The sequence below is a fragment of the Schistosoma mansoni genome, chromosome 5 (genome assembly GCF_000237925.1).
Source record: "Schistosoma mansoni strain Puerto Rico chromosome 5, complete genome".
Lineage (NCBI taxonomy): Eukaryota > Metazoa > Platyhelminthes > Trematoda > Strigeidida > Schistosomatidae > Schistosoma > Schistosoma mansoni.
Window position 1 is genome coordinate 5,632,425 of NC_031499.1, and position 13,888 is coordinate 5,646,312.

At 40.9% G+C, this 13,888-nt stretch overlaps 1 protein-coding gene across 1 annotated transcript in view; it reads right to left on the minus strand.

Moving 5' to 3' along the window:
• The window catches only part of Smp_064380 (putative aspartate aminotransferase), a gene marked incomplete at its 3' end in the record, with an annotated part of 19,679 nt that extends 12,374 nt beyond the window's left edge, over positions 1–7,305 (minus strand). Inside the window, exon 1 of the mRNA XM_018797724.1 lies at positions 7,262–7,305. The remainder of the gene's footprint in view (positions 1–7,261) is intronic.
• Positions 7,306–13,888: the final 6,583 nt, after the last annotated feature.

A 13,888-nucleotide genomic window follows, 5' to 3' on the forward strand; every position in this document is an offset into this window, starting at 1 on the left:
GATCCCATATGATTTTTTTATTTGATATTTCCTTGAAGAAGCTTGAACCAGTTTGCCGAGTGAAATGTTGGGTTTACTTAAAGTTCAGTCGCAGAAATTTTCACAAATATAATTTTCCTTCTTAAGAACTTAGTTTAACTCGGCGCCCAAATAATGTAAAACCGTTCAAATATAGACTAAATTTCTTATAAATCACCTACTAGTTTTCCACAATGAAGTCCAGCTGATCATTACATAATCACGGTCCACATGTTATTGGTTGAAGCATTCAGCAATTCGAAAGTGCATTGCGTGTTCAAATGCCACCTCACCTACATTTGTTTGGACATACGGGTGGCATTACTGTCCTTATACTAACGGTAAGACCCAAAACTGGATATATAAACCCGTACCCGGTAATGTGAATTATACTACGTCTTAAAAATTTTCATTAAATTCCAGTCCTCCTCTTTACTTTTCACAATTTATCGCACGGCAACGGTACAACTGCTGACGAAAATTTCCAGAGATACACTTTTAATGAAATCAAGATTTCAAAATATAATAGTGTATTTAAATAATTATTGCTACATTAACTTCTAAGAGTTTCTCTCAATGAGATATATTAATGTTAGTGTGGGATAGTATGATAATAGTTCGAGTTAATACAAAGAGTATAACACTGCTGTCTATGTTACAAAAACACAACATATTGATCATCTATAAATAATGAACTATGCATAGGATTTATGAACGTATGATGTCAGCCTTAATTCTTTTATAATAGATGCTCATCTTACGTGTTCAAAGTGAAAAACCTAAAACAATTATCAGCTACTTTGGACGAAAGCCCGCTGTTAAGAATGAAATGTTCAATGGTTCCACTGTTAACATTTTCCTCTCAAACTAAGAGATAGTAGCAAGCAAACTTACATACATGCATGTAAGTCTAATAATGAACTAATGAAGCTAGCCATGAAGACATTTGCAATATTCACTGGAGCGAGAAAAGCTAGGAACTTCTTATTCAAAAAACATACGCTTTCAGGATCTTGACTGTTTTTAGACGCAACTCTAAAAGTATTTACTAATTGTAAATAATACCAGATTTGGAAGATTTCTTTATATTAATGAAATTTAAATAGGGTTTATTCGCATTCACCTCAAAAGTTTTAATGGAGCTTCCCAAAAATCGACAGAATTTTCCTAAAATACCCAAGCAGCCGAAAAATAAGAAATACTGAGGAACGCTAGAGAAATAGCAAGGGAAAAAGTGTTAATTTTAGAAAAGTCGACGTAACCCTCTACTGCCCAATCTCCTGATGTTGGGGTTTTCCAAAACGTCCCATGAAAAATTGTAGTTTTCCTCAAAGTTCGGAGAAATTTTTGGGAAAATCCATACACAATTGGGTATGCTGCTAATTTCCCCAAATGTACTAACCCGATCTCCATATTGGGGGGGGGGTAATTTTGTCCGTTTTGTGGAAGCCACTATAGAAAAGTTTTGGTTTTTTTTGGGGGGGGGAATACTAATGAATTTTGGTCGTGTTGTAGCTCCGTATCTCAGTGAAGTATTCCTAGTTGGTATCTATGGTGATGAAATAAAACCACATGATTTCAACGAAATGTCGGCAGTTGTTGTGACTGAGTTACAAAAGTTGCTGATAGTAGGCCCTAGTGCAGATAAGTGTCGAGTACATCTGACAGTGAAGCTAGTAGCTATTATTTGTGACACTCCAGCTTGTAGCAGCGTTAGGTGTCGTTGGCCACAATGGTACGGCAGGTTGTGACAAATGTGAGGGCACGACTTAGTGGGAAAGTGACTTTCCCTAATGGCTAACACAACTTGAGAAGTGATATCACATTTCATGGTCAGTCCCAATCTATTCATCATCGTGGTAGGTCATTAGAAAATCTGCCCATAGATATGTTGAAAGTGTTTCCGTCATAACCGATGCACCTTATATATTTAGGCGTCACAAAATAACTACTTTCTTCATGGAACGATCTAGCCAGTAAGCGATCGAAAAGAATGTTTTGATATTATGTTTATTATGCAGAAGAGTAGTGCTTTTCTTTTTATGAAACACTGTTACACGCAATGAACAGGAAAAAAAGGCTATCGCTATAGCAAACAATATGAAGACATAAATTGCTAAAAAATGTATATGTACTCGTCGCGGAAATTTTAACATATATTATTTATAACACTCTGACGCGCTATTTAAAAAGGACAGTGGTATTTTTCCTCGTTGAGTAAATTCTATTGTTTTGATCGTTATTAACGTATCAAGACTACTGTTTTTATACTTTGATTGAATTTATTTCAGTTAAAGTATTCTACTAGAGTATCATTTTTGGTATCCTAAATAGTTTTATCGTCGGTACTCCAGAGTACCTTTGTTTTTCTATTGTGTCTGTTAGTACTTTAGTCCTAACTATTTATAGTTTTTTTCTACTTATAGTCAACACTCACTTTCGCATCCTAAAATGACTGGAAGATGCAACAAAAGCATTTGCCACCGCCCAGGATGTCGATATCCTGTTGATAGCGGCATGCAGTGCGATGAGTGCAAAGGTTGGTACCACGAAGTTTGCACAAATCTAACACCTGCAGCTTTCAAGCGGTTCAGTAAAAATGGGTGCGTATGGCTATGTCAACAGTGCTGTTTGGATGCAAATAGCCTGTTAACCGAGGCCATCTCAATAGTAAATGCCGCAAAAAAGTGTCTCGGCAAGCGCGGTCGGGATACATCAGTCAGAACTCAATCTGTCGACACGCAGATTGACACAAGGCAGGCCCAAGTGAGTCCAAAAAATGCCGACCGACACTCTACAAAGGAGGAAGAACATCCTCCAAAGAGGTCTAACACAACCAGAAACTCGCGCAAAAAAGTCTCTTCTGTCCCTCGTATCAAAAATGGTGCCCAGAAGGGAACTTCCGGAAACCGAAACCCCAAGGCTCGATCGGTTTCCAGCGCGAAAGATGACCTAATCTCCCAAGTCGTCCTGAACCTTCCGGAATCCCACAGTACGCCTGACGCGACTGTGGTTACCACTCCAAAGAACGTTGGCGATTGGGTACGGGTCGTAAGAAAAAAACGCCAAAATGACGTAAAAGGAAATCATACCCCCACCAAAAGGGTCGACAAGCCGAGGTCTGATCACAGCGACAGATCAGTCATTCTCCATAGAGTCAAGGAGAGTGACAGCTTAGAACCGAAAGCTCGTTTTGAGCATGACATTGTGTTGATAAAACAACTACTCAACCAAGTTATGCCCAAAAACATCCCTGGAGTCACCTTGCTAAAGGTGTATAGACTAGGAAATCTAGCGCATCTGAAACCAAATCAATCTAGACTACTTAAAGTCGTTTTCAAATCCCCGAACGAACGCGACTTAATCTTAGAAAATGGACATAAATTAAAGGGTTCAGGAGTTTTTCTTCGTAAGGACTTACCGTTGGCGGACCGTGTTAAAAGACGGGAAGCCGAAAAGGAACTACAGCTCAGATTAGACGCTGGCGAAAAAGACCTGAAAATTGTAAATTTTCGGGTTGTGAGGCTTCGACAGAGGATGATGCCGAAGCCACTCTGGGTGAAGCACGAGGCCACCTAAATAGGCTTCGGATCTGTTATACCAACGCCCGGAGCTTACTAAATAAGCTACCGGAACTAGGTGTACAGATTGACTCAACTAGGCCAGACATAATCGCAGTCACAGAAACATGGCTGACGCCGTCTATAGATAGTAGGGAACTTGATTTCGAGGGTTTTACATTAGTAAGGGCCGACAGAACACAAACGCGTAAAGGAGGGGGAGTAGCTCTATTCATTAGGAATGCTATCCCATTCACCATTATCGACAGTGTATCCCATGAGAGTGGGACGTATGAATTAGTTAGCTGCCGCCTGAAATGCAGGGGACAAGAGTTGCTACTTAGTTTGATCTATCTCAGTCCAAGCTGTGAGGCAAACGAGGTCCTGCTAAGCAGTCTCAACACTTTATCACGAAGTGATCGATGTCTAATCCTAGGGGATTTCAATGCACCCATGGTGGACTGGGGAAATCTGCGGACTGAATCGTCAGCAAATTCCTTCGAACAGGAACTAGTTGATGCGGTAATCACATGTGCCCTAGTGCAACACGTGAAGGAAGCAACGAGGTACGACCCAGGCTCTGCATCATCCTTACTAGATCTTATATTGACTCATTATGAGGATGATGTTGCAAACCTGGATTACATGCCGCCCCTAGGCAAAAGTGATCATGCAGTTTTAAGCTTTGACTTCCATCACGAGTACGCTTCAGCTCAATCCAGACCTAACGTCTGGAAAGCAAACATACCAGACATCATGAAATCAGCATCATCAGTAGATTGGAAAATAGACCCAGAGTCATCAATCGAAACGGCTTGGGACATATTCCGGAATTTATACTTAGAAGTTACCGCCCCCCACATCCCTTGGACTACACCTAAGAGAACGAGAAACTCCCCATCGTGGTTCAGTAGGGAGGTTCGCATCCTTCTCCGTAAAAGAAGGAAAATGTGGGACAGATTTAGGTTACTGGGGACTGACGAGGCAAAATCTCAGTATCAAAAGGCTCGAAATACCTGTGCCTCAACCCTCCGTAAGGCCAGAAAGCTGTACGAAGAGAAAATCGTTAGGGAATCCATAGAATGCCCTAAACGCTCGTATTCGTATATAAACCAAAGGACAAAAAGAAGAAATGTTCCTTCACTATGGGGAGACAGTACTGCCACATCACTAGTGGAGGACGACTTTGGCAAAGCTCAAGTATTCTCTAAATACTTTAGCGATGTATACACCATAGAAACACCCTTCTCACCAGTCCATGAAAATCCCCCCACACAAGCACTGGACAGCGTAACCATTAAAGAACTCGATGTCTTTGGTCTGCTAGTTAAGCTTGACATAGGTAAATCCACTGGACCCGATGAACTGCATCCTAGGTTACTAAAGGAATTAGCTAACTTTGTTGCGAACCCTTTAAGTGTATGTTTTAATCTATCCGTAACCCAGGGTCGTCTACCAAAAGACTGGAAGAACGCCATAGTAAGTCCAGTCTTCAAAACAGGTACAAAACATAAGCCTGAGAATTACCGACCAATTAGCCTAACTAGTGTGGTTGTTAAAATCTTAGAAAAGATTATTCGGAAGAAGCTGTTCAAGTATCTCGATGAAAACCGGCTCCTCTCCGAAAAGCAGCATGGTTTTAGAACAGGTTACTCTTGTCTCACAAACTTATTAGTCGCTCGTGAAAGCTGGTGCGCTCTTAAGGACCAAAAATTACCTATAGACGTAGCTTACATCGATTTCAGCAAAGCTTTCGACAAAGTTCCGCATAACCGGCTATTATATAAGCTAAGGAATGTCGGGATTGGAGGCAATCTATTGATGTGGATAAAAGACTTCCTGGTTGGGCGTCAACAAAGAGTAAGGGTGAACTCCAAGTTGTCTAGCTGGGAAACTGTGCTTAGTGGAGTCCCCCAGGGTACAGTGTTATTCCTCCTGTACGTAAATGATCTCCCTCGTCTACTATCGTCATCGGTCTTACTCTATGCTGATGATGTCAAGATATGGAGAGCGATACAAAGCAAGGGCGATAGCTTAGAACTTCAAAATAACCTGGAGAGATTATCTGAATGGTCCCAAACCTGGCAATTGCCGATAAACACTTCCAAGTGTATTGTGATGCATATTGGCCACCAGGGTACAGATACATACACGATGAATAACACTGAGTTACCTATTGTTCAGGCACACAATGACTTAGGCGTCATCGTTAGTCAAGACTTAAAGACTACTGCACACTGCCGTGCAATAGCCGCCAAAGGTTTTAGGACTTTATGGTCCATACGCAGGGCTTTTAGGCATCTTGACGCTAAAACGTTTCTGATTTTGTATACAGTGTTCGTACGCCCTAAACTTGAGTACTGCATACAAGCAGCTAGCCCCTGCCTGAAAAAAGACAGTGAACTCTTGGAAAGGGTTCAGAGAACAGCAACTAGGCTGATTCCCGGAATAGCGAAGCTCCCGTATGGTACTAGACTGACCAAGCTAAACCTATTCCCGCTGTCATATAGAAGAATCAGAGGCGACTTGATTACAGTTTTCAAATTGCTTAATGACAAATTTGCACCTGATATGCCCTCATTTTTCTTGTCTTCCAAAACAGAAAATCTACGAGGACACTCCAAAAAAGTTCACAAGCCCCGAACGAATTACTTGTCAGCTGACTACCGACTTTCCCATCGAATAATCAACGAGTGGAATTCATTACCTCAGCACGTGGTTGAGGCTCCATCCGTCGACTCCTTCAAAAGAAAGTTGGATCAGCTGAGAGACCATCATCGCCAGGACTAACACAGGCCATCAAGCCTCCTGTCCTTTCCAAACTGAAACTGAAACTGAAACTGAAACTTATAACGCATGCATATCTACTGCTTTCGTCATTACACATACTAGCAAGATAGGGCTACTTTGATAAGGTGAATAATCTAAAGCTACGTGCTGATAATTGTCTTCTAAGAATTGCGCAATTATTTTGGCGGAAAACTTTTATCTACCCTCATTGTGTGTGCGACAGACACATTCATGCTAGCAACTATAGTTGGACTGCTTTCAAACTCGTGTTTATTTTGTGAAGCTTACAAAGGCAAAAAAACTATGAATAAATACATCGTAAATTGTGGGTGCCTGTTTTTTAGGTCTGTATGCTTTCCTGGAAAATTCTAGGGTTTTTCCAAAGAACGTCGATAGGTTTCTCGGATGTTTAGGTAAGTGTTGAGGAAAACCGAACGTTGTGAAGAACCCCCGCGAAACTCCGAAATATATGATTTCGATTCAAGAAAATGGATGGATTTCCCCCAAAGTCTTCGAAAATTCTGGAGAAATATTGGGGAAAACGCTAAATTTGTCAAGATTTCCACAAAATTTGGTGAAATCCAACCAGATTTGCGGGAATTTCAAGATTTGAGGAAAACCCTAATCATTTTCCAAAAAGGGGAATTGGGCCACCTTTCCCAAAGAAGTAGAAAACGCTCCAAAAATGTCTTAGTAAGAAGTCAATTTGTAGAAACACTAAACTGCACCTTTGAAATTTTGTGCACACATTGTAAGGCTTTTTGGAAATCTAACAAATATAACTAAGATAAGTAAAATTGATAATTCAAAGATAGGAAAGGGTAAAAAATAGAACGGACTCTTAAGCTTTCAACAATGAGACCAACTGACCTAAGAAATTAGGTACAACTCACGAGGTGATTGGCAATTTAGTCTGTAGATTTTGTTCTTGAATTGGTTCTAAAAATGTTGTAGGGTTTCAATACTTATTCAATATATCACTTATCTGGATCGTTTTGTTAGATAATGCATTCACTTCATATTTTGCTTTGTTCTTTTTCATTTAACACATCTTGACACCATTTAAGTACCTAAGCCATGTTAATAACAAAAGTTGACACGATTTTAGAATAGTAAGAGATCGGATTAGCGAGAAATTAAAAAGTTGTGCGTATAAATATAAATCAAAACATCTTGAACGTTTCAATAAGGGCAGCGATTTCGTACTTGTTATGATCATCTTTTCTCTTGTGTAATTGATGCATCAAAAAACATTCTTGGTCTACTTCAACTCGAAGTATTTCGGTTAAAGTTTGAAATTTCACTAAAATTTGTCCTGTGGTACCTTCTTTCTCATTGACTCTGACACTCGTATTCATCTTGTGTTTTGAACTCTCATATGATTACAATGGTTGGTAGTACTTATAAATGTGGATAGCCGGACTGTTTATTCCCCGTGGAGAAAGGAATGCGATGTGATGAGTGTAAATAGTGGTTCCATAAGATGTGTACCCGTTTAAGTCCCACCGCTTACAAAAGACGCTCAAAGCCTAATTCGCATTGGATTTGCATGTTTTCTGTATAAATAAGACGTTACTAATCCAGAATGCTATGAGCCTATTAGATTTGGTCTGTAAGAAGAAAGATATTGGTTGCACGGGTGACTCAAGTACTAACAGTGAAGAATGTGTCAGTATTGTACGTGCTGTTACAGGACGCGTTAAACACCCGACTGTGATTGATGGAAGAGGGAAATCTCCCCTAAATTTAACTAGGAGTTAGGCGCAACTTGATATTGACATGGATAGACATGCACCTCTGGTGGACATTGAAGACCCGGATAAAAACGCCATCGTTCCAAATTGTCCCGCTGTGGCTGCCCTGAGTGATAAAAAATGGACGATAGTACGGAGAAAAGGAAGTAAAGAGAAAAAATCTATAAGTAACAGGCACTTGGTTGGCAAATCATTCGTGAACTCGCATTGTGAGTCACGCAATACATTAACAAACTCTGATAGTAAGACCCACCCTGGTGTGATTGAGAAGAATTTGATCTCATCAAATATTATTGTGAGTAATTTGCTGAAGTCAAATGATCCCAATCCCAAAATTAGACACGTGCATGATGTGAAAAATCCCGGAGGATATATCCTGTAGCATCCCACTGGATAACTGTAAAGGAGTTCAGGTCAAAAGATTGGTTAGAATAGGTAAGAGGGCCGGCGACCGTGTCCAACCCTAACCATATAGAATCCTTAAGGTAATTTTAGGGTCGGAGAAGCAACGTAACCTTCTGTCGAGTAGCTCTCGTAGTCACGACAATTCTGACATTCAAGTAAGACCTGAAGATAAAATAAGAAGGAAGACGGCGCTAGCCGAACTAGAAACCCGTCGACAAACGGTGAGGAAAATTTCCGACTAGTGGGTTTTCGAATAGTCAGGTCTTGAAAGTGGATGCTACCAAGGCCTATGTGGATAGGTCGCTCTCCCTAGGAGTTGTGGCGCATATGTATCTGGTGCCCTTTTGTACCAATATGTATGTGTTTAAATAAATAAAATAAACCCTAAAAGTTTTATATGCCGTTGCTCGTAGTCATGAATTCTATGAACTAGGAGCATTAGTGGACAAACTAAGGCCACTTATTGTAGGTGTGATGGAAACTTGGTTAGTCTATGACTTCGATATTACCCCAGAATTATCCGGATACCACTGCCTAAGAAGTGAGACATAGATGCAGGAAAGAAGGTGGCGTCCTTTTATACATAGCCAATAATATAAATTTTCGCTCCTCTGTTTACGAATCCCGTGATAGTGGAACTTGTGAAGTCATTAGCTGTGAGCTCACTATCAGATGTTGTGCATTTGTATTTGGTGTTATCTGTCGCAGCCTAATCTGCTTAGGTGATGACTTTATCTTAGAGCACATTCAGCTATGGAGTGCAAATAACAGATGCTTGATATTAGGAGACTTTAATGCACCTGACATTAGTTGGACTGAGATGACCATGGAAGGATCTACAAACTCTTTTGGTAGTAGGGTCCTGGTAACAGTAATAGAGCATGCATTAGTACAGCATGTAACCAAATCCACACGTCTTGGTGTAAACCGAGGTTTTTCTCCGTTGGACTTGGTAATCACTCATGTGACTGATGATATTGCCAACCTAAATATTCTTCTACCCTTAGTGAATAGCGATCACGCTGTTTTGTCATTCACATTTAGAGCTAATGACATGATATACGATCGGGTTAAACCTTGCCCAAATGTATGGAGAGCTAACATATCAGCCATTCCGGAGTGCGCTGCTAAGACAGATTGGTCAGTAGATACTATCTCATCAGTTGAAGACGTATGGTCTATATCTGAAGGCAAGTTTAATTCAGTTACGTTCTCGTTCATACCATACCTGGTACCACATAGACCGAATAATAGTCCATCATGGATAACTAAACAAGTTAAGAAACTTCTTGGATGTGGGAAAAACTACTGGAATATGTTCATCTCTACTGGCTTAGAACAGTACATATCCAGTTATTGTAGGATGAGGAATGCTTGTAAGGCATTGATAAGTAAGACTAGACGATCATATGAAAAACAGTTGGTTAGGGATTGTCATTCTCTTATATAAAAAGGCGAACTCAGAAAGGTGATGGAATCCCATCGCTTTTGGTGCAAGAAAGTCCGTTAATATTGGCAAGAAATGATACCGAAAAAGCTGAGGCTTTATAGGAATATTTCAGTAGAGTATTTTCTATCAGTAATGAGGAAAGACCAATGAGTCATTGTGATTGTGGCAACTTGTTGATGGACACTGTAGTTATTGAGATACTGTCTCAACACTACCTCAGCATCTAAAAGCTGATTAGTCCAGTGGTCCTGATTATATTCATCCCAGAATTATGAAAGCTCTATCAGATATAATTACTGAACCTCTAGCGATACCGTGAGATATGTCCCTGAGACAGTCCAGATTGCCTAGAAATTGGAAAGACGCGATAATTGGTCCAGTGCATAAGGCTGGAAGTAGAGATTTGGTTAGTAGCTATCGGCCCGTTAGCTAAACTAGTGCAGTTGTCAAACTGATGGAAAAAATTGTCCGGATGGCTGTCATAAACTATGTGGAAGGACATAATCTTTTATCCAGGAAACAACATGGTTTCCTGAAAGGCCCATCATGTTTGACAAATCTTCTCATTGCAAGAGACCTTAACTTATTTCCGTCATCCTGCCGTGGAATACGGGGTGATTTATTGTTGGCTTATCGTATGCTGAACGATGACCTTAATGTTAATGTCTTTTCTTTCCGTCTAGAATTGATCATTTGAGAGGACATTCGAAGAAAGTTCAACATTCGAGATCAAATCGTCTACGTCTGGAGATACGTTTTTCGCACCGAGTAGTGAATTGCTGGAATTTTCTACCGGAGTACGTAAGATATGCACCTTTTGTTGATATTGATGATGCAACGGATATTCTAGTTTTACAACTGGATACCAGTAGCACCTTCTATGTTCGATCGTTCCCAGTCAGATAGAAATCAGAAGTCAGACGAGAAGAGGCAGGAAAGATATATTTGATTCGTTACCAATATATCGAGGACCTTTTCTATAAGCTGGCTAATGAAACGTAGGAGCTGTGTCCCACGCTGTGTTGAAACGTGATCTGGTGCGGATGCATGACCGAAAGCCTTCAGCTAAACAAGTCCACTTAAACAACGTGGTCAGCATCCAATGTCGAACACTTAATGAGCTATTGATTTTGGGGAATTATTTACAGCTACAGATCACTCCCCCCCTAGTGAGGTAGTGATGCCCCTAAGACGTGACCAGCCAGAAGTTTAAACCCAACGAGTTTGTCGTTGGTAAACACTCTTCTGATAGCTTGCTTCGTTTAGCAGCGTCTGGTCGTCTTTCCTTAAACTATGGGACCAAAATGTACAACGTAGCAATAAAGAAATATAGTACAATGAAAATTTCTGTTCCTTGCGAAACTTCGTCGTTCTTTTCCAGCCGTCCTGGAAAAGAGGAAAAATAAAACGTGTGAGTGCATGTCGAAAATACACTCGTACTTGCGTAAGGACACAAGATGAGCGGAAAAAAATAAACTGATACACTTACAAACAGCGTTAAAGCGATCGGAAAAAAAGGTTTTCTTTTGGTTTTTTTCAATATATAAATATATATATATATACGCTCAAAAAAATGTTTTGTTTTTTTTTTTGTTTTTTTTTATATAAATAAAAAAATGAGCATATTAAAAAAAATTTATAATAAACTTTGAAAGGGTAATTCAAGATAAAGCTTATGTCCTACGTGCAATATTCGTTAAGATGTTCTGGAAATCTTACTCGTCTTCCAGAACGCGTTGTTTTAGGTTTTTCTATCGACGTTGACGAAGTACCAAGTTGTGTGTCGGTTGTCGTGTAGGGTACTACGAGTGTAGTAGCTGTGTCGTTTGCTTGTACCGAAGGAAAATCGACGTAGCTAGGGTTTCCTTCTAGGTACGCAGCTTTGAGTCGATCGATACTGATGCTATCTTTCGTACCGTTCTTATCGACTACATAGTACTTAGGTTCGCGTTGAAGAACTTTGAAGGGTCCTTCGTATGCTGATTCGAGAGGTCGTCGATGTGAGTCTCGACGAACGAAGACGTGTGTACTATGTCGTAATTCGGGTTGAACGAAAACATCGGTTGATTGAGGTCGAGTGTGAGCAGGTTTAACTGAACGCATAGCGTTTGTAAGCCTACTCGTGTAAGAGTTTAGATCCATGTTCAATGAAGAAGCTGAAGGATCCACGAATTCTCCTGGGAGTCGGAGTGTCGTTCCGTAAACGAGTTGAGATGCCGTGTATCCAATGTCAGCTTTCACTGCATTGCGGATACCTAGCAAGACGAGTGGAAGAGCGTCTGTCCACTGTGAAACGTTTGAAGCTGATAATGAAGCTTTTAGTTGTCGATGAAAACGTTCTACCAACCCGTTTGCTTGTGGGTGGTAGGCGGTCGTTCGGAAGCGCGTGATTCCTAATAGTGAGGTCAGACAACGGAAAAGTCCAGATTCGAACTGGCGTCCGCGGTCTGTAGTGATTGTGGAAGGGCAGCCGAAATTTGCTACCCATCGTTCGACGAAAGCACGGGCCACGGTTTCAGCAGTAATGTCCTTAATCGGTACTGCTTCTGGCCATCGCGTGAAACGGTCTACGCATGTTAGGAGATATGAGTATCCGTTCGAGTCGGGTAAGAGTCCTACTAAATCTATATGGATGTGGTCGAAACGAGCGTCAGGGGTTTTGAAAGAGCCTAAGGGACATTTGTTGTGTCTTATGACCTGTGTCTTATGATTTCTGACAGCTTACACAGGAGCGTGCCCACTCCCTCACGTCTTTATTCATGCCAGGCCAACAAAAGCGTTCGGCTATAAGTTCGATTGTTGCACGAGCACCTGGATGAGAAAGATTGTGCAACGTATTGAAGACGTTGCGGCGATAATGTTTTGGTACAATTGGACGATCCCTACCTGTAGATGTGTCACAGAGTAAGGTTTCCTTACCTGTTCCCATCTGCTTAATACTTAGTTTTAGAGTTGTCGAGGATAACTCATGCTGAAGATCAATGTCTTCTTTTTGAAGCTGAGCGAGTTTAAGAAGGTCGATTCCTTGGAAACTGTTCAAGGAGCTAATTCGAGACAAGGCGTCTGCGACTACATTGTTTGCTCCAGAAATATGTTGTATGTCTGAAGTAAACTGCGAAATATAGTCGAGTTGTCGAGACTCTCGCGGTGAGTACTTGTCTGAAGATGAACTTAAAGAGAAGGTAAGAGGTTTGTGATCGGTAAAAAGCGTGAATTCTCTTCCTTCGATGGAATGTTGAAAATGCCGTACAGCACAATACATAGCTAGGAGTTCCCTACCGAACGTACTGTACCTAGATTCCGTGTCTAGCAACCGTTTCCAGAAAAATCCTAAAGGTTGCCATGAGTTGTTAACCCATTGTTGTAAGACTGCTCCGATTGCTGAGTCGGATGCGTCTACTGCGATACTAATGGGCGCTTGAGTGTCCTGATGGGCAAGCAGGGTTGCTTTAGCGATGTGTTCCTTAACTGTGGAGAATGCTTTACGGGCTATGTCGTCTAAACTAATTGATTTCGCATTTCCACGAAGCTGATCGGTTAACGGTTTCATAAGGGACGCGCATTTAGGTATGAACCGTCTATAGAAACTTACGAGTCCGTTAAAAGTTCGTAAGTGCTTGATCGTGGTCGGTTCTGGGTAATCCAGAATCGCCGCCACTTTGCTCCTAAGGGGTCGGATGCCTTGGGCATCAATGGTGTGTCCTAAGAAGTCTAAGCAGTTAGTTCCGATTTGGCATTTCTGAATGTTGACAGTAATCCCATGCCTTTGAAGTCGATCGAAAACAATGTCCAGATGCTTGAGATGTGATTCTCTGTCCGGACTTGCTATTAGACAGTCATCAACATACGCATGTACGAAGTTGAGACCTCGGAAGACGTCGTCTATAAACCTTTGGAAGGTTTGAGCCGCA